Below are 24251 nucleotides of genomic sequence, written 5' to 3'. Positions count from 1 at the left end.
CACAGATGTTTTCTAGCAATCAAATGATTCCACGTTAAAAAGGTAATTATCTTTGAAGTCTTTCCCATTTCTGGATATAAAAAGAGCTAACTAATGTGAAAGAGTAGAAAATCTCTAAGAAATTCCCTTACTGACCACAGGACCACTCCACACTAACAGAGAAAAAACTTCACATCTGCCAGCTCTTACACAAATGAACATCTTATATTGTAAGTTCTCAGGTTTTTTGAATACTGACCAACATGTATGCAAAAACGTGTTTCTGGTACCTGGTTTATTCAGAGGTAACAAGACCAAAAGAATAATCCAAATAAAAGATAATGCCACCAACCTAAAATGAAAGACACTAAACACAGCATGCTGAACTGACCAACATAATGAAGTGTTTTAGGAACAGAACACCTCAATTCCCGGGTAAGGAACAACTGACCGCTAACTTCCAGCTAATCTCAAAGCAGCAATGGTCAGGGCACCCCTCTTTTTGTGCTGTGTGCTCAGTCCGTTAAGCGTCCAATCTTCAGCCTCAGGTCATGATCTCATACTCCGTGCGTTCAAGCCCCGTGTTGGGCTCTGTGCTGACAGACTCAGAGCCGGAGCCGCTATTGGATTCTGTGTCTCCCCTCTCTCTGCCCCTCCCCTGCTCAATGCTGTCTCTTTCCGGTCTCAGAAATAAATACAAACATTAAAAAAAAAAAAAGGCAGCAATGGAAAAAAGACAGGAAATACTGTCAAGTGCTAAGGGAAATAATCATCAATCTAGAATGGGTATCAGACAAAAAAACTGCTTTTCAAGAATAACAATATATTAGGGGCCCCGTGGGTGGCTCAGTTAGTTGAGCGTCTGACTTCGGCTCAGGTCACGATCTCACAGTTTGTGGGTTCGAGCTCTGCATCCAGCTCTGTGCTGACAGCTAGGAGCCTGGAGCCTGCTTCCAATTCTGTGTCTCCCTCTCTCTCTGCCCCTCCACTGCTCACGTTCTGTTTCTCTCTCAAAAATAAATAAACATTGAAAAAAAACAAAAACACAGTATGTTAAAAAAAAGTACTGTCTCATCTGCGGGATTTTAAAAGCAGCAAAATGAAAACTAGGTAACAGCAGCAGATTAATTGGGAAGGAATGTAGACCAGAGCATTCAGAGGTTCTCATAAGGGTAAGAACCTCCGAATGAATGCTCTAGTCTACACTCCTTCCCAATTCTTTGTCAGGGCAAAGACATCAATTAACTATAGGCTGTTAAGTTAAATATGAAACGTCCGCGGTTACCAAGAAAAGAGTGTCTAATCTCCGTATTACTGGGAATGGGTACAGGGGGTAGACAGGAGTAAAGAAAAAAAAAAATCCTGTAATACACAAGGGAAGAAAAGAAAAAGAACAACAAAAAGCCAAGTTAGAAAGCAGAAAATATGGTAGTAGAAATAAATATTTCGATCACAATGAACATAAATGGACTAACTCATCACTTTAAAGTCAAATTATAAAATGTAATCTAGTTGGTGCTGCTTTCAAAAGGCACATCTAAAACATCAAAGCCACAAAAAAACCTGTTGGTGAAAGGGCAGAAAAATAGGTATCAGGCGAACATTAACCAAAGTCACTGTGTACAGCTATACCAATGTGACAAAATATCCTTTAATGGAAAAGCATTCTGAGAGATTCACAACAGAATGACAAAGTGTGCCAGTCACTGGAATTTAATGAGTCTAAACTTACAGGCACAGAGCAAAATCAGAGAGGGCTGCAGAGACGGGACCAGTGTCCCATCATTAACAGGGGCCTTCAACCACACCCTCCGTAACTGACATGACAGCAGACAACTAGTTAAGGTTACCAGTTTGAGTGTGAATTCAATTACTGTACTTCATCTAATACGTATGAGGAAACCTCACCTTAAAAACAGAAAACACACCCCAGCTTTTAAACACACTGGAACAGTGATAAAAATCTGCCACAAACCGGACACCATTAAAACAGCCTCAACAAAATTCAGAAACATCAGAATCACACTGGACCATGTTTTACTAACACAGTATGCTAGCAATCAGTAACAAAGCTTTAAAAAAACACATACAGGGGCGCCTGGGTGGCGCAGTCGGTTAAGCGTCTGACTTCAGCCAGGTCACGATCTCGCGGTCCGTGAGTTCGAGCCCCGCGTCGGGCTCTGGGCTGATGGCTCAGAGACTGGAGCCTGTTTCCGATTCTGTGTCTCCCTCTCTCTCTGCCCCTCCCCCGTTCATGCTCTGTCTCTCTCTGTCCCAAAAATAAATAAACGCTGAAAAAAAAAAAATTTATAAAAAACACATACATACACCAAAAGTTTTCAACATACTTTTTCTAAGCTCTTAAGTCAAGGAAGAAATCATAATGAAAATCTGAAAACATTCAGGACTAAAAGAAACTCTACATAGCAAAACTTGTGAAATGTAGCTAAAGTGCTATTTGGCAGAAATTACTACTTTATTTAGAAATACACGTATGCAGGGACGCCTGGGTGGCTCAGTCAGTTGAACGTCTGACTTCAGCTCAGGTCATGATCTCATGGTCCGTGGGTTCGAGCTCCGTGTCGGGGTCTGTGCTGACAGCTCGGAGCCCGGAGCCTGCTTTGGATGCTGTGTCTCCCTTTCCCTCTCTGCACCTCCCCTGCTTGCAACCTGTCTCTATCAGAAATAGAAATTTTAAAAAATACATGTACACTTAAGCATACGAAAAAGCTGAATATTAACGACATAAGCATCCTGTTTAATAAATTAAAAATCTGTCTCTATCAGAAATAGAAATTTTAAAAAATACATGTACACTTAAGCATATGAAAAAGCTGAATATTAACGACATAAGCATCCTGTTTAATAAATTAAAAATCAGTGGGGTCCCTGGGTGGCTCCGTGGGTTGAGCATCCAACACTCAATCTCAGCCCAGGTCTTGATCTCAGGGCCATGAGTTCAAGCCCTGCACTGGTGGAGCCTATTCAAAAAGGTAAAAATATAAGTTGAAAATTAATGATGAATTACACATAAGGCAGAGATTCAAAAGAAATTAAAATTTAAAAACTTCTGCCAATATATTTGAAAATGAAGACAAAATAAACAGATTTTAGAAAAATGTAAATTACCAAATGGAACTCGAGAAAAATAAAGACGCTAACGATCCTGTAAATATTAAACCAAACAAATCAGTGACTTTAAAATGTCAGACAGAAAACACCAGGCAGGCTTTGTTGGTTTTACAGGCAAATGTTATCAAACACTGAAGGAACAGGTAATTCCAATTTTACATATAAACTCTCTGAGAACAGCAGGAAGTACTATAGCTTATCTTATTAGACGAGAAAAGCTTTGATGGAATTTACCAAACTCGATACAAAAAAGGAAAATTGCAGACCAACAACAGACCAATCAACAGAGATCCATAAATCCTAAGATATTAGCGAGTCAGAAACATTTAAAAACACCAAAAAAAAAATTTTTAAGACAGTATTTTTTCAGATATGTCACGATCAAGATGGATTTATTCCAGAAATGTAAGGTTAATTTCAATATTACCTTAATTTCAAAATTACCGTATTTTTCTCACCTTACCAGATGAAAGTTGAAAAATCCTATTATCATCATCTTGGTAAGACACAGAAAATGCATTCAATTAAACTTAACACCCACTTGTGATTCTGTTTAATTCTCCACAAACAAATCCCGAAGGAATCTTCCTCAAGTTGCTAGAGGAAAGAAAAAGTGCCATACGTTTCATCTCATAGTGGAAGATGAAAGCATTTCCTTCAGACCCAGGAACAAGACAATCATGTCTGCCATCACCATTTATCGTCTCCATTGCAATGGCTGTTCTGAAGCAGCGCATTAAGACTAGAATAAGATATAAAGAGAAAAGTACTGGAAAGAAACGAACCGCCATTATTTAAAGATGAGATTACCGTCCACATAAAAACCCCACAAGAGTCCACAGGCACATTATTAAGTTAGAGAAGTTGCTGCACAGAAGAGCTGCATATAAAGGCAACCGCAATGCCATTGGGCAGCAAATAGAAAATTGAACTAAAAAAAAAAGTCGTGGGGCGCCTGGGTGGCGCAGTCGGTTAAGCGTCCGACTTCAGCTCAGGTCACGCTCTCGCGGTCCGTGAGTTCGAGCCCCGCGTCAGGCTCTGGGCTGATGGCTCGGAGCCTGGAGCCTGTTTCTCGGAGCCTGGAGCCTGTTTCCGATTCTGTGTCTCCCTCTCTTTCTGCCCCTCCCCCGTTCATGCTCTGTCTCTCTCTGTCCCAAAAATAAAAAAAAATAAAAAAAAAAAAAAAGTCGTTTCACGAGGCACCTGGGTGGCTCAGTCGGTTAAGCATCTGATTCTAGGTTTCAGCTCCGGTCACAATCTCACATTTTGTGAGATCGAGCCTTGCATCAGACTCCTTGCTCACAGAAGGAGCCTGCTTAAGATTCTCTCTCCCTCTATTGCTGCACCTCCCCTGCGCACATGTGCACGCTCTCGCGCGCGCGCGCGCTAAGATGAGTAAATTTTTAAAAAAATTTCCAACAGCAACAAAAACTATAAAAGTATCCAAAGAATAAACCTAACAAAAGATGTGTAAGACTTGTAGGGAGAAAAACCACAAAACTTTTTAAAAAACAACTACCCAGGGGCACCTGGGTGGCCCAGTCAGTTGAGCATCCAACTCTGGCTCAGGTCATGATCTCACAGTTCATGGGTTCGAGCCCTACGTCCGGCTCTGTGCTGACAGCGCAGAGCCTGGAGTTTCAATTCTGTGTCTCCCTCTCTCTCTGCCCCTCCCCTGCTCATGCTCTCGGTCTCAAAAGAAAAAAATAAACATTAAAAAAAAATTAAAAAAAAAAACAAAAACAACTACCTGTAAACTACAAGTCTGTTTCCTCTTCTATCTGGCCAGTACAGTGTCAGAAGACACTGACATCCTGTTTTGTCCTTTAATTCCATGCTTTCAGTAAACACTTTTTAAAAAGTCCCACAAACACAGTAAAAAGACAAGTCACAAATTGGGAAAAGACATTTTTCATACAATCAAAGATTATTAATCAGAACACACAAGAGTTTCTACAGGGGAGACTGGCTGGCTCAGTGGTGGAGCGTGCGACTCGATCTCAGGGTCGTGAGTTCAGGCCCCACACTGGATGTAAAGTTAACTTTAAAAAAAAATGAGAGAAAAAAGAATTTCTACAAATAAGAAAAAGCAAACAACTCAGTAAAAAAAAAAAAAAGAAAGAACAGCCATTTCACAGAAGTGGAAATCCAAATAACCAAAAAGATGCTTAACTTCATCAGTAATCAGAGAAAAGAACAGTAAAACCATGCAAAAATGAGGGGCGCCTGGGTGGCTCAGTCAACTGAGTGTCTGACTTCGGCTCAGGTCATGATCTCACGGTCCGTGAGTTCGAGCCCCGCGTCGGGCTCTGTGCTGACAGCTTGGGAGTCTGGAGCCTGCTTCGGATTCTGTGTCTCCCTCTCTCTCTGCCCCCTAACCCACTCACATTCTGTCTCTGTCTCTCTCAAAAATAACATTAAAAACAAACAAAACCTATGCAAAAATGAGAATCTGAAGAGACTTTCTTCTAAGGGATGGGATGGGACAGCCAACCAGCCAGTGAGCACACGTGGGCCTGTCCACCAGTATGAGTCATCGGGGAAGTGCAGCTCAAAACCACAGGGAGATACCACACTCCACACCCACTAGGCTGGCTATTAATGTTTTTAAAACGGAAGATAATAAATGTCAGCAAGGACACGGAGAAACTACAACCCTGATATAGTGCTGGGGGGAATGTAATATGGTGCAGCCACTTGGGAAAACAGTTTGGTAGTTCCTCAAAATGTTAAATATACCATTACCACGATCCCCAACAATTCCACTCCTAAGCATACGCGGAGGAAAATAAGAACGTTACGTCCGCCCAAAGACGTGTACACAAATGCTCTTAGCGGTACTACTCACGCTAGTCAAAAAGCAGAAACAACCCACCGGATAACAACACGTGGTGGATCCATACAACAGAACATCACTGGACAATAAAAAGCAACACACTACCGATACTGACACCTTCTACAACGTGGACGAACCTTGGAAACGTTTTGCTAAGCGAAAGAAACCAGACACGAAAGAACTCACGGTGTGTGATTCCAATCACATGAAATGTCCAGAACAGGCAAATCTACAGAAAGAGAAGGTGCACAGTGGTTGCCAAGAGGCAAGCAGAAATAGGGAATGACTGCTCGAGGGGACAAGGTTTCTTTGGGGGGGGGGGGGGCGAGAGGGGGGATGAAAACGTTCTAAAATTAGACTGTGGCACTCATGACACGATTCTATAAACACACGAAAACCTGTTAAATTCTACACTTCAAATGGATGAAGTGTATATGTGAATTCTATCTCAATAAGGTTGTTATATTTTTAAAAATGAGATGTAGGTTCGTACCCACCAAATTGGCAAATATAAAAGTGTGACAAAGCCAGCGCTGGCAAGGATGCGGGACAACAGTGCCTGCAGGAAGGTAAGTGGAAGAGCCACCCTGGAATACAATCTGCAGCGTTTACGCAAGTTAAAGATGTTCAGGTCCCGCACTTGTACTTCGCTGCACTTCTCTTCAAGGCCTACGCCCTGGAAAAACGTTTCTGCCTTTGTTCAAAGCGGCACCAGCACCATTTCTCTACTGGAAACAACCCTATCCTCCAGTGCTGGGACAAAGACGAGATGAGACGTATGTGCGCGGTGAGCAACAGGACAGAGCACAGAAGCCGGGAGGCGTGAAGCACAGCCACGTGCCCAAGGGTGGCGGCAGCTGCCCGTCTACACACGCTCACTCCCCCCGCCCCCCACCAGTGGCAGCTCCGTGGCCCCCACGACAGCCCCTCCCCTGACCTCCTCTGGCTTTGCCACTTAGGCTCCGGGAAACTCACAACCCCACAGGGCCTGCTCGTGTCTGGTAAGACAAAGGCAAGTGCAGGCGCTGCTCTCCCCTGAGCATGGCCTGACTTTCCCTCGGCTTCCGCACCTTCTCTCCTCTCCTCTCGCCCCACCAGCCGCCACTCACCCTAACGTTCACGGACTGCTGCTAACTTCCTATTTCCCCAAGAGATGAAAGAAAAAGAGGGAAATGCCCACATGCTCCCACTGCCCTGCGCCCCGCAAGGAGGAGCCCACGGCTCCGGCCCGTGTCCCCCCTGCGTCACCGGTTGCTCACTCTCTGAACAATCATGTCCCCCAGTGTTACAAAATGCCGTGATTTCTCCCATCTCGACAAAACCCTTCTCGGGATCCCAAATGTCCCTTCGGTGTCCCAGCACACGCCCAGAAAGAACTCTACCTGCTCTTCTCTCCATCCTTCGTGAACCCTCCCCACCAGGCTTCTCGTGCACCGCCACGTAGGAACTGCTCTCCTCAAGGTCATCGACAACTTCCGTGCTGCCAAAGCCACCCAGCGAGGCCTGGGCCTCATTTCACTTGACCAGATGCAGTAGCACTGGCCACAGGTCCCCCAGCCCGGTCCTCCTCCTCCGCCTCGGAGGCCGGTCTTCCGTCGTGCCTGCCGACTCGGTCCTCATTCCTCAGTGTCCCCATTCCACCTTGGGGCTCCCAGGTGCCCTCACAACACAGAAGACCAACATTTCCGTCCTCAGCCCAGACCTCTCCCCCCAAGTGCAGACAGCCGAACCCTGCACGTGTCCGGCTGGCCCTCTAAAAGCTCCACAAACTTACCAGGTCCGAGCTCTCCCCAGCCTTTTGGTAAGATGTCCGCACCCCTGCACCTCCGTGGTCTTCCGTTCTTCACAGGTGACAACCCCCACGGCCAGCAGAGCCCCGCACCCTTCACTCTGCTCCCACGCTCCCATTCCATCTGCCCACAAACCCGGTCAGCTCTACCTTCAAGAGGCATCCAGAACCCACCCACTTCTCACGGCCACCCAGTGCCCCTCAGTCCCAGCTGCCACTACTGCTGACGGGTCCTGTGGCAGCACAGGGGCAGCTGTTCTCACAGCTTCGGGGAACTCTCCGAAAACATAAGTCAGGCCTCGTGCCACACTTCTGCTCCAAACACTATGGGGACCTCCCATCTCATTCAGAGGAAAAGATAAAATCGTAATGCTGGCCCGTGTGACTGGCTCGCAACCAGCACCTCTGCCACTCTCCCCCGGGCTCTCCCTCCAGCCAGCGGGCCTCCCCAGTGTCCCTTCAACACAGCAGGCACGACCCTTCTTCGTGCCCCCAGCTGACTCTCTGCCTGTAAGGCTCCTCCAAGCCCCGGCCCCAGGGCTCCGTCACCTCCTTCTCAAGGAGGTCCACCCTGACCCCCTTTCAATCTTCAAACAGCCCCCACCATCCCACCTCCCGCTTACTTTCCTCCCTACGATATCACTCACCATATCACTGCCGCAGCTTTGACCTACCTGTTAACTATCTTTGCCCAATGAATTGTAAGCTCCATGAGGACAGAGACTTTTGTCCGCTTAACTCATGCCAGCGCACCCAGCATCAGAACATAGGTCTTAGCGTCTAAGACAGAGTAAGTACTCAAACATTTGAATGAAGGAATCTCAAAACACATCGTGGGGGAAGGGGGAAGTCACAGAACAAAATGATCCAATTCGTATACTTTAAAGATTGCAAAAAATTAAGTTACATTATATAAGGATACATTAACATATGGCAACACCACAAAGAAAATGATACATGTAGGGTAGTGCTTGCCCTCCTGAGGTCAGAAGAAAAGGGGGTCAGAGAAAGACCTAGAGAGAGCCACAGGTACTGGCAACATTCTATTCCTTGAGCTGGTTACTGGCTACACAGTTGCTGGTTTAACATTTACCATCTACACACCCTGCTCCACTCTCTCTGAATTGATGAGCTCATAAAAAATTAAAATACAAAAGCAGGTTAGAGCAGGACAGCCCACCACCTGTCTCTTGTGAGGTTTTAGCTTTTGGAATAGTTTTATTATTTTTTCACTAGCATATAATTGACAAACAATATTATCCTAGTTTGAAACGTACAACATAGTGGTTTGGTATTTATACATTCCACACTGTTTTTGTAAATAATGTTCCACTGGAAGACAGCCAGCCTCATTTGTTTACATGTTGTCTATGGCTGCTTTCATGCCACAACGACAGAGCTGAGTAGTTACAGAGATTCTACACCCCGCAAAGCCTAACATATTTACCAACTGGTCCTCTACAGAGAAAAGGTGTCTGGTTGTGATGCGGAATTTGTGAAGAAATTAAGTGCAAAATAAAGAAAGATCCAATCGTATGTTAAAACACATCGATCCCTCAAGGCCTGTGTGATTTTCTTCAAGAACACAGTACGCCGAAAAATACAGTTCTACGAAACAGAGGACACTCTAAAGCAAACGGAGTTACCTTTACAATGTCACAAGTGCCAGAGGGATTTTAAAGACTGTTTTAGAGAGCAAAGTACAAAACCTCAAATATATGATCTCTACTCCCATCAAAGAAATATGATCACATTTACCTAAGCATATATAATATAGTCCAGATTTGAAAAAAAAACGTGCATATGAACACTAACGCCGTAAGCCCTCCTCATCCGTATCACTATCACCCAGGACCACCGCAGAGCAGTTCGTCGGACCTCAAAGTCCTCTAGGATCCCTTAAAATTCCATTTTACCTCTTTAGAGCATTCACTACACCTTATGTTAGAGACATTTCTGTACTTACTTCTATTGTTATTATGAAGAAGATTGAGAGCAGTAATACCAATAAAAATATTACTCTGTTCTAACCATTGTGCAAATGAGTTTCTATTTAATATTCATGTCACAGATAAGGAAACTAAGGAACAAAGATGTCGTCGGATATTAGGGTTACACAGCTGGGAAGACTTTGGGAGCCAGAACTCAAAGCCAGCTATTTTAGGTCCTCGCATACTCTTGACCTCCATGATATACTCTGAATTGGGGAAAGAGAACAGTATTAATCTGTGAAACCCCCTTAGTTTAAAATACTATGCCATGACAGGCGCCAAATGCATAGTTGTTGAATTCATGTAAGGGTGTAATAAATTGAGGACGAGAGGTCTACAATGGGAAGGGCATGTTTTAACCAGAAGGGACAGGGTCTTGGCAAGCAGGCACCAGAGGCAGGCGAGACATGCCCCATGCCCGCTGTCCAGAGGCAACAGAAAACCTTTGTATCTCCAGGGAGACACTATCCCCTCGTCTACTACAATGACAGAAAACTGACAAGTACTACCACCAAAAGGAAACAATTCAGAAATTAAGCATTTATTCTTAATTCTCAGTGAGATCCAGTTGTGATGTCACTCTTGAAACAAATGACACTAGAAACTGTGGTCTAGTGGGGCCACCAAAACCCGAAGGCATCACCCAGGAACAGAGAGATCCGTTCTCCAGCATGGCCTACACTTTTCTCTAAGAATCAATGACCTCGAAGTTTTGTTCCAGCTCCAAAACCATGACTTTCAAGAAAGGAAACCCCAAACAGCCAATCAAGTCAGTCTTTTCAATGTTCCTCCTGCCACTGCCCCCATCTAGAGACAGAAAGCCCAAATCTCACCAAGGCCCAGCCAATGCATATGAACCACCAGGCCACCACGGAGCGTGACTTAGCGGGGAGTGTAGCACGCCCGCCTTACTTGCCCCGATCAGGGTCTCGGGGTGCCTCGCATGCTCACCCAAGCTTTCCTTTCTCTTCCTGCCAAAGTACGTCTCTGGTGCCAGCACTGCTGTTCAGATTGGTGTCCAGGTTCGGGAACTCAAGGCTCCAACCAGCAATCTGAAGAGCGTTCTCCAAATCTGACTCGACATTCAGTCACACTCTTACTTCTGCAGCCTTTGTGTTCTACTCTCTAACTCCAAAATAAGAATCTGTAATTCATCTTGCCTCTGGGTTACCAGATTTCAGGGCAGTCAACCTCTGGGGCACACAAGCCATTCAAGTCAATATGTATTCCCACCGAAAGAAATACCACCCTAGTCTTCTCCAAAGTCACCAAGAAGTACAAAACCAATCAGAGCTTCTTTATATTAGTAAAAAGATTTCAGAACCAATCAAACTTCATCTGTATAAATTCGCAGATGACTGTGTAGTCTTCACTAATACTTATTACAAAGCAGGTCAACACTAGGCAGCTGCGAGTGACGAGTAGTAAAACACTTCTGCTCAGGGCTAAGCCCAGACTGCTAAGTCCAGGACATGAAATCGTCCCCATTAAGGTGAGAAGTCCTTCAACTCCTACCTGCTTCTTCACCAGTTGATCTTCCTGGTATCCAGAGGTCAGTCCACAATCATTTAAGCCCTGAAATAAACTGGGTATTGATCTGACTAGTAACTATCAACCCTCTCCAAGTAAAGAAAAGTAAATGGGGAGGGAGAGAGGAAGAAAGGGGTTTTCCGTGGCAACTAAATCTAAGCCAAAGTCAAAAGGCCACAGAAACAAACCTCTAGTCAGCCTAGACCCAACTGCAGCAGGAAAAACAAAAAAACACTCCCATTAGAGACACGATCAATTTCAAGGATGCTCAAGATGTTCATTCAGTGAGAACCTACACAGAGCCTCTGATCGGTCCGGGAGCAGTCTGCGTGTCCAGTTTGACCAACAACCATCATCTATGGAGCAAAACCGAATACAGACCGATCCTATTCGCCATTACAAAACAGCTTCGCCAGCACAGAAACGGCACTGCTTTCTAAGACACACCAACCAAAGAAGCAAGGCAAAGTAACCACTTAACACACATAAGAAACAAAGGTGTAACTATTTTCTTAAGTGGCAAGAGACTTCTGGCAAATTCAACCCCCAAGGAGCAAAACCTAAGCTCTTTCTGCCCAGGCTTGTAGGGCCTCCCTGAGGAGCCTACTTACCTACACCGTGGACAATTCTAACAAGCTTTGTTACCTGGCCTCCCAGCCAAAACTGCACCCCTTTTATAATTGCTACCTCTCCCTCCAGAGTGCAAGTACTTAAGTGCCTGTTCGTGAGTGAGTCCCTAATACGGCTCCTGGCAGAGTAAGGATTCAACTACTCTATTTGCTGATCAAATAAATGAAGATTAGAAGAAATTGATGGGGGAGGGGTCGTTCGTCCTTCTCAACAACAGCCATAAGCTGATTTCAGGATGAAAGATTACAAAGTACCACCATGATCTTCTTTCTCCCTTTTAGATGCCCAGATACTAACATTCAATTGCTGGAAATCTGTAGTTTTTAAACCAGTATTCTTCCATTCAACAAACAGACGATCCAAATTGTAAGTATGTGTAAGAAAAGGATCTCTGCCCTTCTGCTAACGCACCTCTTCCCCCTCCCCAACTCCACCGCCCACCCCGCCAGGAAGAGAAACACTCCCCCATTTGGGTCAGAGTCCAGAGCACAGAGGAGCCTCCTTTCCTAGCAGGCAAGGGTCTCTGTGTTAAAATGTTACGCATGGAGTATGCCTCTCTCTTGTCCTAAAAAGGCAGAACTGGCAAAGAGATCCAGGGCTAACTCTCTGCAAATAGGCCTTCATTACAAAAGGAAAAAAAAAAAAAAAAACAACAAAAAGATAATGATGAAGCTTGCATCTAAAAACAGAACTGACAACTGACTGACAGGATGGGAGCAAAGGATATAAAACTCAAAAATCACGTTCTAGGAGTAGGAGCAAACAGCCCTAAACACCTGAGAGCTGCACCACACAGTGATGTATTCTCACGAGGTAAAGGAAAAGTTTCTAAATTATATTATAAAATCTGTTCACTTAAAATTTCTTTTTAAGTTCAGTCTTCGGGGACGCCTGGGTGGCTCAGTCGATTAAGTGTCCGACTTCAGCTCAGGTCATGATCTCGCGGTTCGTGGGTTTGATCCCTGTGTCGGGCTCTGTGCTGACAGCTCAGAGCCTGGAGCTGCTTCCGATTCTGGGTCTCCCTCTCTCTCTGCCCCTCCCCTGCTCGCGTGCTCGCTCCCTCTCTCTCTCAAAAAAATAAGTAAATATTAAAGTCCAGTCTTGAGGCACCTGAAACTAATGTGTGTACACCAACTAGCCCCACTACTAAGTGATCTCCTAGGTAGGATCTAGGTGCCACAAAGACAGAGCTCACAGGTCACCTGAAGGATTCCTTGGCCAACAAGTAGTCACTACTGTCTGTCGTCTTGAGCAGTGGTTCCAAAACCTAGCTACACTTCATTATTACCTGGGCAGCATTCTAAAAATATATTCTTGGGGCCCCTGGGTGGCTCAGTCAGTTGAGCATCTGACTCTTGATTTCGGCTCAGGTCACGATCTCATGGTCCATAGGATCAAGCCGTGAGTCGGGATCCACGCTAACAGCAAGGAGCCTGCTTGGGATTCTCTTCCTCCCACCGCTTCTCTGGCCCCTCCTGGCTCGTTCTCATTCTCTCTCTGTCTCTCTCAAAATAAAGAAATAAAACTTTAAAAAATATATTCTCAATACCACCACAAATTTCCAGAGGTGGGGTCCATCATCCTTGGTCTTAAAAATGTCCTAGGGGCACCTGGGTGGCTCAGCTGGTTAGGTGATCAACTCCTGATTTCAGCTCAGGTCATGATCTTGTGGTTTGTGGGATTCTCCCTCCCTCTCTCCTGCCCCCCCCTTCCCTGCTCACAAACACACAGTCTCTCTCTCTCAAAATAAAGAAACATTAAAAAACAACAACAACAAAAAGTCCTAAGTGATTCTAATGCGTGCCAGTCTAGCATCTATCTACAACAGAGTTTCTCAACTTCTACACTATAAATTTTGGGGGCTGGCTAATTTTAGGGTGCTATCTTGTGCATTACAGACCGCTTAGCAGCATCCCCGGCCTCTTATCTTCTAGAAGCCAAATTGCACATTGCCCACTCCCACAGGCAGGACGTGCAAAAATGTCTCCAGACATTGCCAGATGTTTCTTTAGGGGCAAAACTGCCTCCCAACCATGAAACACATACCTAGAGCAAATCAAAAACCAGTTACTTGAGATTCTCTTAAGGAAAAAGAAGAAATAAGACAGATGCTTAAAGCCAAGAGTCCAGGTTTATTTTTTTCAGTCCATCTCACCTAAGAAAAGTAGCTAACACACTACTCAGCCCACACAAGGACTCAGATCTTGACTTATGAGGGCCAAACCACAGCTTCTTCTGCTTTTTATGAAATAAACTAACTCAAGGCTGAGTTTTAGATAAGTAGATAATTAGAAGAACTGCATTGTCACTACCATGTATTCTTCTTAGGGGTAATAAAACAATATAAAATTTGGACCAACATATACTGAAGCTGCCTCTCAACTGCCCAAAATATGAAATTTCAAGAAAGAAGTTCACAACGGCAACAAACTAAATACCGATCCTGACAAATACTGTTGTTTTTTCTTAAATTTTTTTTGTAACATTTACTTACTTTTGAGAGACAGACAGAGACAGAGCATAAGTGGGGGAGGGGCAGAGAGAGAGAGAGAGACACAGAATCGGAAGCAGCTCCAGGCTCTGAGCTGTCAGCACAGAGCCTGACGCGGGGCTCGAACCCATGAACCACGAGATCATGACCCAAGCTGAAGTCGGACCCTCACCCGACTGAGCCACCCAGGCGCCCCAGTGACAAATACTGTTTTAAGAAAGAGGTTTTTGTATACTAACTAACTGGAATTTAAAACTTGAAAGAAAAAAAAAAAAAGAGAGAGAGAGATTTTTGCCTGTGATAAGCACAATGCCTTTGCACCAAAGCAATGCAAAAGTTACCTTAAAGGAGCGAACGTCACTCTGTCAAATCTTACCACCATTCATTTTCTGTCCAGCTGTGGTCTGATTCTCAAATTCTCAAGTAGTTAATTCAAACCAGCAAGTTTTTGTTTTGTTTTGCATACTTCACACAAAAGCTAAAGTTTTCTAATCCAAAACCCTGTTCTTAAGTTACCCCAGGCGAGATGCCCACCTCTACTTAAAAGTGCACGGGGGGGGGGCACCTGGGTGGCGCAGTCGGTTAAGCGTCCGACTTCAGCCAGGTCACGATCTCGCGGTCCAGGAGTTCGAGCCCCGCATCAGGCTCTGGGCTGATGGCTCAGAGCCTGGAGCCTGTTTCCGATTCTGTGTCTCCCTCTCTCTCTGCCCCTCCCCCGTTCATGCTCTGTCTCTCTCTGTCCCAAAAATAAATAAACGTTGAAAAAAAAAATTAAAAAAAAAAAAAGTGCACAGGGGAGGGGCGCCTGGGTGGCTCAGTCGGTTAACCATCCGACTTCGGCCCAGGTCATGATCTCACGGTTTGTGAGTTCGAGCCCCGCATCGGGCTCTGTGCTGACAGCTTGGAGCCTGGAGCCTGGAGCCTGGTTCGGAGTCTGTGTCTCCCTCTCTCTCTCTGCACCTCTCCAGCTCATGTTCACTCTCTGTCTCTGTCAAAAATAAATAAACTTAAAAAAAAAATTAAAAAATAAAAAATAAAAAAAGTGCACAGGGGCACCCGGGTGGCTCAGTCGGTTAAGCATCGGACTTCGGCTCGGGTCATGATCTCGCGGTCCCATCCGTGAGTTCGAGCCCGTGTCGGGCTCTGTGCCGACAGCTCGGAGCCTGGAGCCTGCTTCGGATTCTGTGTCTCCTTCTCTCTCTCTGCCCCTCCCCTGCTCATGCTCTGTCTCTGTCTCAAAAATAAATAAATTTAAAAAAAAAAGTGCACAGAAACACTGCCCCAGTGCAAGCGAAGCAAGCCAGGTCCCAAGCAAGTAACACCGAGGGAAGGGCACCACGGTTCCGAGTACCAGAGATTAAGAGACTGTGAGTATGTGTGTGACCGAGCAGATGGCATTCTGTTATTAGAGGCTCCAGACTCCCTAATCAGACACACCGAAGGCAAAACACTTCCGAAGCATCCGCGGGAGGACGGTGACTTCCCAAACGAGGCTTGCTGAAGTACATCTCAACACGCAGCACCCTTGCAAACCTCGATAACCCGGAGAACACGGACGAACAGATACCGGGACCATAAAACTGGAGTTGACAGACATGGGGACCAATCGCACCGAGGGCCTCGTATCCCCAGGCAGGCAGGAAGAGAATCGGACCCGAGCTCCCGACGGGCTTTTCCTCAAGTAACCGTTACCTCTCAGACAAAACACTCTGAAGCACCACCATGAGCTTATCACTTCAGGAAACACTGGTGATTTAACGAATCTTCAGCCACCCCTCTCCTGGAAAAGTTAAAATAACGTCCAGCCTCTTTTCTCCGCAAAGCTGACGGTGAAATAAATACACAGGGCTTTCTGGAGACCGTCACCGAGGGCCAGGGCTTACACGCTCATTTGACTTCCTAATGGTAATCCAAACATTTAAACCTCAAATTTAAATTGGTACCAACAGCCACTAATTGCACCAAGCTGATTCTGCGCGCCAGGCACCGTTGCTAACTCGTTCCCTCCCCACAAATTATTATTGCCGTGTTACAGGGAAAGCAGACAAGCGGGGTAACTTGTCCAAGGTCGCAGAGCCAGCAAGTGGTGAAGCCAAGACCTCGAGCCAGGCACTCTAGCTTCGCAGTAGAGAAAAGCTGAAATCCCACCACCGCTTAGGAGACCTTCATTCGACTGGCTGGACATCTGGAGCCCCTCTCCCACTCGCCGCCTCCCTGCAACGTGACCTTGAGGACAAAAATCAAAGTAAACTTCCCATTAGCAAAGCGGGACGATATCCACGCCGACGGGTGCTGTGGGGACGAAAGGAAACAACCACGTAAAAAGCAAAACATAAACAAAGCTCTAGCCGACCCGCCAGAAAGCGTTAAGAAGGACCGGGAACGCCACGGGAAGCTCGGAGGCTGAAGCGTCAGGGCACAGGGATGCTCGCAAGGGCTCATTCCGCGCCCTTACAACCGAAAAGTGCAAGTTGAGATGGGAGCGAGCGGCACCCGGGAGGAAAGCCCTCCAAGCCCGCAGCGGATGGGCTGCTTTAAGAGGGAGGTACTTCCAGCCACACGAAGGACCACCCCCCTCGCTCATATTCGCCGGGGAGGCGTTCGTGACCAGGTCTACCTTCGAGTCACAACACGGGAGTTAAAAAGCCGCTCGGAAGGCTATTTACATACTCCGAGCCGGGTTCTGCGTGTCCCGATGACTCTGCGGCCGAAGAGCCCAAACCCACAGAACTTGTTTCCCGCAGAACGGAGCCCAACAATGGCCTTCGAGAGTCTGCGGCGAGCTGCCGCCTCAACTTGACACGCTCGCGGGCCCGCGCCCAGAGAAGTTGTCCGGGGCGGGCCGGAGCCGAGCGGGGCCCGGCCGGGTTAGGGGCGCGCCCCGCCCGCCGCCGCCGCCGCCGCGCAAGGCCGCGGACGCCAACCCGGGCGCAAAGTTCGCCGCCGGCCCGCGGCTCGCCCCGGCGCCCGGCGCCGCCAGGCCCCCGCGGGCCGCGGCGGGCGAGCAGGCGGCTGACAGGCGCGGGCGGGGACGGGCCGCGGAGCCCGGGCGCCGCGCCTCCCCGGCCGCCGAGCGGCGAATTCCGGGGGGGAGGGGAGGGGGCCGGGACGCTCCCTCCCCGCGCCGCCGAGGCCGGGCGGAGGGGGCCTCGCCGTCGCCGCCCGCGCGCCGCGCGCCCCCCGCGCCCCCCGCGCCGCGGCCCGCTCCGCCGCCCCCACCCCCACCCCCATTACCTGGAGGTGCCCGCGACCCGCCGCTAGTCGCGCTCAGGCGGGAAACGCGCTCACCGACACCATCAGCGAAGCGCCCAAAATGGCGGACGTATCAAGCAGGCCTTGAGTTCCCCCCGCCCTCCCTCCGGCCGCCTCGCAGCCAATCGCGACCCTATCTCCGCCCCCAGGTCCGCGCTCATTGGCCTTCCTCTCCCGCCCCCTACAGCCTATTGGATCGCCCGGCGGCCCGGTTGCGCCTGCGCCGATTGGCTCACGGGCCCCGTCAGTCAAGCGCGAGGGGAGCATTCTTTTCCCATGGACTTGACGGATCCGGAACCTCTAGGACCCCGGAGTCTGGAGAAACAAATCAGAAACCGGGAGAAACCCGGCCGGGTCCCCCTACGCCGTAGCAACAGCAGGGCCTCCGCTTGACGGACGCTGCGGACCACCAATCCGATGGCCAATGCTTTTTAAAACTAAACTGAGCCAAACCAATCCTGGCCATGGAGTTGGGAGCAGTAAGGGAACCAATGAGGTAGCGAGAGCCGCGGGCAGGCGGGCTGGAGGGTCAGGAGCCGACCGTGATGACGTGAGCCACAATACGTCCCCGCAGTGGAGGGTGCCCCGAGCTGGGGAATTAGCTCAAATGGTAGAGCGCTCGCTTAGCATGTGAGAGGTAGCGGGATCGATGCCCGCATTCTCCACAGCTGCATTTTATAGGGAGGTGGGGTGGGATCGTCCGTTCTCGGCCCCTTCCTCGCTCAAGTGGTGGCCCGGCCGGGAGTTGGGGTCAAGGTGAGGGGATGGCTGCTTCCACCCCCGGCGTCCCAGGGGTCTGTGACCCTAACTGTGCGTCCACACCCGCGGGAGTGAAGTGCGCGGTGGGGGGCGTCCCTTTTGTCTTACAGAAGGATTTACACCGGAGCCTCTTCCAAAATGCTCGCCCGGGCCCCCCCCATCCACTGCTCGGCCTCCCCGGCAGGGAGGGGCCGGGACACATTAGAGTAGCCCACCTTGGCCCATCTTAGACACCTTCTAATAACCCGTCTGGCTTCTCAGTAGGTGCGGAGCTCTGTCTAGAGTCACGAGTAAATCGACAGGAGGGCGGAAGTTGGCGGCAGCGCTGAGCAGCGCAGGCGAGGTGAGGGTGGTGTGGAACCCAGCCCGAAGCCGGCAGAACGCGAGCGCGCGCGTTCGCGAGGCTGCCCCGGGGGGAGTGCTGGCCTCTCGTGGGCAGCTCTCCGGTGAGCACTGTTCTGTGCCCAGCCTGCACGGGTGCGTGGGGAGCAGAGGGTCCTGGCTCTGGCGGTCTGTGGGGGACGGTCAGACACCCCTTGTAACACAGGCCGCAGAGTGGCGGGGGCCCCTCGGGAGCAGGTGGCATTTCAGCCCCCGAACAGGGAGGACTGAACCGTGGGTTCCTGGGTCCGGGTGGCGGGGAGAGAGACCAGAGACCCCAGGGCGGAGCTTTGGAGCGCTGGGGAGGCAGGCACGATTCGGTTGTGGTGGGAGAGGAACGTGGCAGAGAGAGGAGGTGGCCGAGGTGGCTGCACGATGCAGGGCCCTGCGGACAGTGCCACCGTGCCCAGGAAAAAGCAAGAATCCCTAATGCCCAGACTTGGGTTGGGCACCAGGCCGGGCGTCATAACGGGGGCTCCATGCAGGGAGGCTGGAGTCTTTAGGGCAGCTAGCTCACTCCAGTGGTGCCGGCTTGGTCCGGGATGGCCACTCCAGCTCACGGAAGGCTGGTTTCTGTGACCTTCCCCAAGCCTCCTGAGAAAAGTGACATAATCTGGCCACTGCGGGTAGGGAGGGCAGGCCCAGGAGAGCGGCCGCCAGGTTGCCTTGCAGATAGATGCTCAGGATCTTTCTGTGCCCATACCCCCACCCTTGGCACCCACCTCAGCCGGCCCCCAGCTCCCTCCGTCTCAGGGACTCAGGCGCCCTCTGAGCCCCCATGCCACACAGGGAGAATGAAAACCAGCGGAGCTGGGTCAACCCCAGTGCCTGGAAGCTGGGCCTCTGGTGCAAACATGCCCCTCCCCCAGCCCACCGCTTCAGCAGAGCCTGACGCTGATTCTCGAAAGACGTTGCGGCGGGTGGCTCTATTACGGTTCGGTATTATTGTCCCCATTTTATAGACTGGTGAACAGAAGCCCAGGAAGCATTCGGGCACCAGGTGTGGGCCGTGTTGGCTGAGTGAGCTCGGCTGGGTGATCTCACCTCTCTGACTCTCCAGTTCTCATCTGTAAAGTACAGTACTGATAATACCTACTAACCTGTGTCCGTGCCCTGAAGGGTGCTGGACGTCTAGGGAGGTAGCAGCCAAGGGCAGATACTATTCACCATTGATCCTGCTGCTCAGAGCGGCCGTGGGCCTGGCCAAAGGCCACACAGCTAGTGAGGAACGCAGTCGACGCGGTCGAGGTTGAAACCGGTTCAGGTGTGCTGGTGCGGAAGGGTAGGGGGAGGAGACATATGCAGATAACCTGGGGTGGGGCCGGAGCAGGCCGGCCTGGCTGAGAAAACCGCAGAAGGACGGTGCAGAGGATCCGGTAGGGATGACTGAGGTCTGGGCAAGGAGACTGGGAGGGACTCCTGGAGGCATTGGAACTTATAGTTTCTGCTGGGAGACTGAGGGCGGGGAAGAACTTCTGAGTTAGAAGGGGCGTGTTCAGGGCTGGCCCCACCTTGGAAAGGACGGACAGGGCAAGGGCAGCAAATCTCTGCTACAGAAGTCGCACCCGGGCCAAAGGGCCAGGCCCCAGCCGCTAGACCCAGCAGCCTGGGAAGAGGCCGCAGGGAACCCCTGGACAGGGGGGCGGCGCCTGAGATGAAGGGCTGGGCCAGGGTTGGGAGCCTGGGGAGAGCCCAGCCACACACAGAGATCCCTTTACTCACTCATCATCAGAGGACTTGCCTGTACAGGCTTCAGGCTCTTTCACCCCAGACCCTGAGGAGGGTCACAGGGACATTTGCACTATAATTAAGTGAATGATGCAGTACCTCCCCCAACATAAGTGGGCCCCAAAAGTCTCCAATTATGATGAGCTAACCTAACTGGAAGGGGTGAAGTCAGGGAGGACTTCCTGGAGGCATCTGAGCTCAGCCTATCTCCTGAGAGCCCTAGGGCGCCATTGACAGGCTTTAAGCAGGAGAGTGATTTTGAACCTTTGCATTGGCCTCAGTATCCTAAAACTTCTAGAGTTCATGGATCACCACCTTCCCCTTTTCCCCCTAATCCTTTTATGGTTTCATTTTCACTGTTTAAATTTTCAATCCATCTAAATTTAAAAGTGTAATGAATGCCCACATACCCAGCTATCACCCCCTTAGCTTGTGGGAACAGACACAGAGCTGCCAACTTTCAATTCTATCAAGTAATGATTTTTAAATAAAAAATTTTTAGGTAGTGATTTAAAAAAACACACACCTTATGCTATTACCATGATTTCATGAAAGAAAAGACATTTTAACCCATACGTACACTCAGAAAAAGGCTTTAAATCGAATAAGCTCAACTTGGGGGAAACGCCCCCTCGCCCATGGTCCTTCCTAATGTCATGTCACCAGGGCTCAGACCTGATCTAAGGGCTGGAGTGAGGCCACCCTGGCAGAGGACAATGCCTCGAAGGCCAGGCTGGTGCTCGGCCAGGTCATGTGTTGAGGCTGGAGGGCTGTGGGGCCAGATAGGGAGCTCTAGGAGGTAGGAAAGGTCGATCCGTTTTAACATGGAAATTATGTTCTTCTGTTTCTCCTCCTTTTTTTCAGTGCGTTAAGATTCAGTCTGGGTTGCCAAGGAGGGGAGTGTGTTGTACTTCCTACCAAGGACTGTTCGTGGCCCCAGGGTTGGTAGAAAGGGCGGCCACTAGCGTTGCTAATGATCAACCTGTCCAATCCAGCAGGGAAGAAAAGAAGAGAGGGCATTTGGGGAGGCGGAGTGGGGGGGGGGGGGTAGGTATGGGAGTCTGGGAGAAGCCCCCAAGGGGACAAGCCAGCAAGAGCCGAGTCTCACCCAGCTCCCCAAAGCACTCAGGTTTCTTGGGGACAGAAACTTCCACACCTGCCAAGATCTGGCCTGCCTGGTGGCGGACATGGCCCTAGCGTCCTGCCTGGTGGCGGACATGGCCAAGATCTGGCCACCTGGATTTTGTTCAAGTGTCCAGGGCAGCTGTAGACCCACGGGGGCTGCTGGACCCGGGGCAAGGAGGAGCCCCTCACCCATTCTGGATGAGGCGAGGGAGGGCTGAGCGGAGCAAATGATAGGACCAGTGAGGCGTGAGACCCCGCAGGACTCGGGGGTGGGCGACAGAGACTTGGGGAGTAGTGGGTGTCACTGCAGAGGTGAGATGGTTGGGAAGGCTTGGACACATTGAGCAGTGTCTGGTTGTCAGTATTGCTTGTTGTGTAAAGAAATGATTGACCAAATTAGTAAAAAAAAAAAAAAAATCTATTTTCTCCCAAGCCTTGGTTTCCTCAACTGCGAATTGGGGACACCATCTACCTAGCGGGACCGTTGTGAAGTTTAAATGAAATAAGCCAGGTTAACTTCATTTAAGACACAGCTTAGATAGCACCTCTTCCAGGAAGCCCTCCCTGCCCTCCCATCTACATAGGATGTTCTCTCTGGGCCCCAGGATATCTCAACACAACGCTCTCTCCCCCTCAGCTTTGGAAACTGTCGGCCGTGCCTTCGACAAGCCAGCAGGTTGGCCCCCCTTCCTCCTAGCTGACCTCATGGCAGCAGAGGGTCCAGCAGAGTGGCCTCTGGAGACAGGCCTGGGATGCCAGGGGGGGTGTCTCAACCCTCCCCTCAGCCCATGCAGGCCGTCACCAGCGGTCAGCGGCACAGGCCGCTTCTCTTCTTGCCTGACCCTGGCTGGCCCTAGGAGAACGGAGGGGACCCTCAGAATGCACGACTGAACGGAAGGGCAGGACAGTGGAGGGGGTCCCGGTAGCCCCCCGTGATGCAGCTCCTGCTTCTGAGTCGGCAAAGTCCCCCCACCCCCCACCCCCTCTGCCCACGTTGAGGTTAGGGTTTTCATTGGCACCGCGGGGCTTGTGGCCCAGCCTGGAGGAAGGGGGATCCTGAGTGCTCGGGAGGCCCCGACCCCCCCCCCCCACAAGAAGCTCTCTGGGGCTGGGCACCCCACCCTGGGCCTGAGAGCTCTGGGTGCACCCTCTAGGGCTGGTCCTTAGCGGTGTGACCTTGGGCAAGCACATCATGTCTCTGGGCTCTAGTAGGTCACAGCTTCCATTTACCAAGGAGCTGCTCCTTGCCAGGCGCTCACTGGGCAAGGCTTCTCAACAGGCATGATCCCATCGGAGCGGGATGTCTTAAATGACAGTCCTCAGGGGCGGGTGACAGCACCCTTCCTTACCAGATGGGGCCAGCTGGATGAAGTAAGTGAAGCTGGCCTTCCCAGGAAGATCCAGTCCCTCCTTCTGCGAAGGGGCCTTGAGCACAGGTCCCCCCTCCGTCCCCCCACCCCGATGGCAGCCCTCTTGGTCCCAGGGGCAGCAAGAACCAACAAGTCCGCCAGCCAGTCCCCTTCACCGCCAGTGCTGACCGTGACCTCCGGGAACTCCTGGACAATCAGGGAGCAGGGGAGACAGTTCCCCGAAAGTCTCAGGAAACCAGCCTGGCAGACTCATATGCCTGACACCCCAGCTATGTCCCCTGGTCAGGCAGTCTGGGGAGCCCCGAGGGCCACCACCTTTCCCATTCCGCCTCCCCAGCACTGGGGCCCCAGGGTCTGAGTGTTCTGGGGCTTCCTCATCTTGGAGACTGTCACCTCCACATTCCAGGTCCTGGGGGCTGGCCAAGGGTTCCATCTCCAGTCCCAAAGGGAGGCCCTTCTTCCAGATCGCTGTGCATCGATTCTTCTGAGTGTGTCCCTGGGACTAAAAATGGTAGTTCTCCTCTGACCTCCCTGTGACATTCCAAGTGAGGTTAGTCCCTTCCTGCCTGGCACCTGGGGAACAGCCTAACTTCCTCATGACTTGCCGACTGCTCAGTCTCGTTCAGCAGGCTGGGGAACCCCCACCCCCGGGGGCGGGGAGCACGCCTTATCGCCTGGGGGCAGTGTTGACCGACTGCCCTTGCGGGGACCAGGCTGGGGCAGGTCCCCAGGGCCTGGGGGCCTGTGTGCTGGAAAGGACAAGATGGAAACGGGGGAGGGCACAGGGGCTGGGAGGTTCCCACCTGACCCTGGCAGCCCCATCCACTGGGGGTCCACACGGAATACACAGCCAGGAGGGATCCCCCTCTGTCCCTGCACCATCTCCGTGGACGGCAGGCGGTAACTGGGGCCGGCACGCACAGAGGTCAGACAGGCCGAGGAATAGCCCGAGGCACAGGTACGTAATCTGTGGAGCCCAGGGCAAAACGAAACGCAGGGTCTCTTTCTTAAAACCCATTTAGAATTTCAGGATGGTAACAGTGGAGCCGGGGGCCCTTCACGCGGGCACAAGTCAGGCATCCTGCCTGCCCGCCTCTGCCCAGAGGCTCAGCCCGCCCCGTGGGGGCCTGACGGGGACCCGCGGTGCTCAGGAGGATCAGTGCACAACTCTGACAGCTGTCCCAGGGAGGGCGGAGGGCGGGATTCGCCCCGTGGGGACGCTCAGCTCAAAAGCACACGTGGCACAAAAGAATGGCAG

At 50.4% G+C, this 24251-nt stretch overlaps 1 protein-coding gene across 19 annotated transcripts in view; it reads right to left on the bottom strand.

The window, feature by feature from the left end:
• PPP6R3 (protein phosphatase 6 regulatory subunit 3) overlaps positions 1 to 17711 on the bottom strand; it is a 139363-nt gene extending 121652 nt beyond the window's left edge. For 4 of the 19 annotated variants that reach the window (XM_030331551.1, XM_030331562.1, XM_030331563.1 and 1 more), the window contains exon 1: positions 17049 to 17212. The gene's annotated coding sequence lies outside the window, so the exon portion shown is untranslated. Of the gene's footprint in view, positions 1 to 16995; positions 17213 to 17612 lie in introns of those variants that run through there. The other 15 variants (XM_030331565.1, XM_030331571.1, XM_030331572.1 and 12 more) reach the window with 7 other exon arrangements.
• Positions 17712 to 24251: the final 6540 nt, after the last annotated feature.

Source organism: Lynx canadensis, chromosome D1 (assembly GCF_007474595.2).
Source record: "Lynx canadensis isolate LIC74 chromosome D1, mLynCan4.pri.v2, whole genome shotgun sequence".
NCBI lineage: Eukaryota > Metazoa > Chordata > Mammalia > Carnivora > Felidae > Lynx > Lynx canadensis.
The sequence above is the reverse complement of the archived record's forward strand: the minus strand, read 5'-3'. Positions and strand labels throughout refer to the sequence as shown.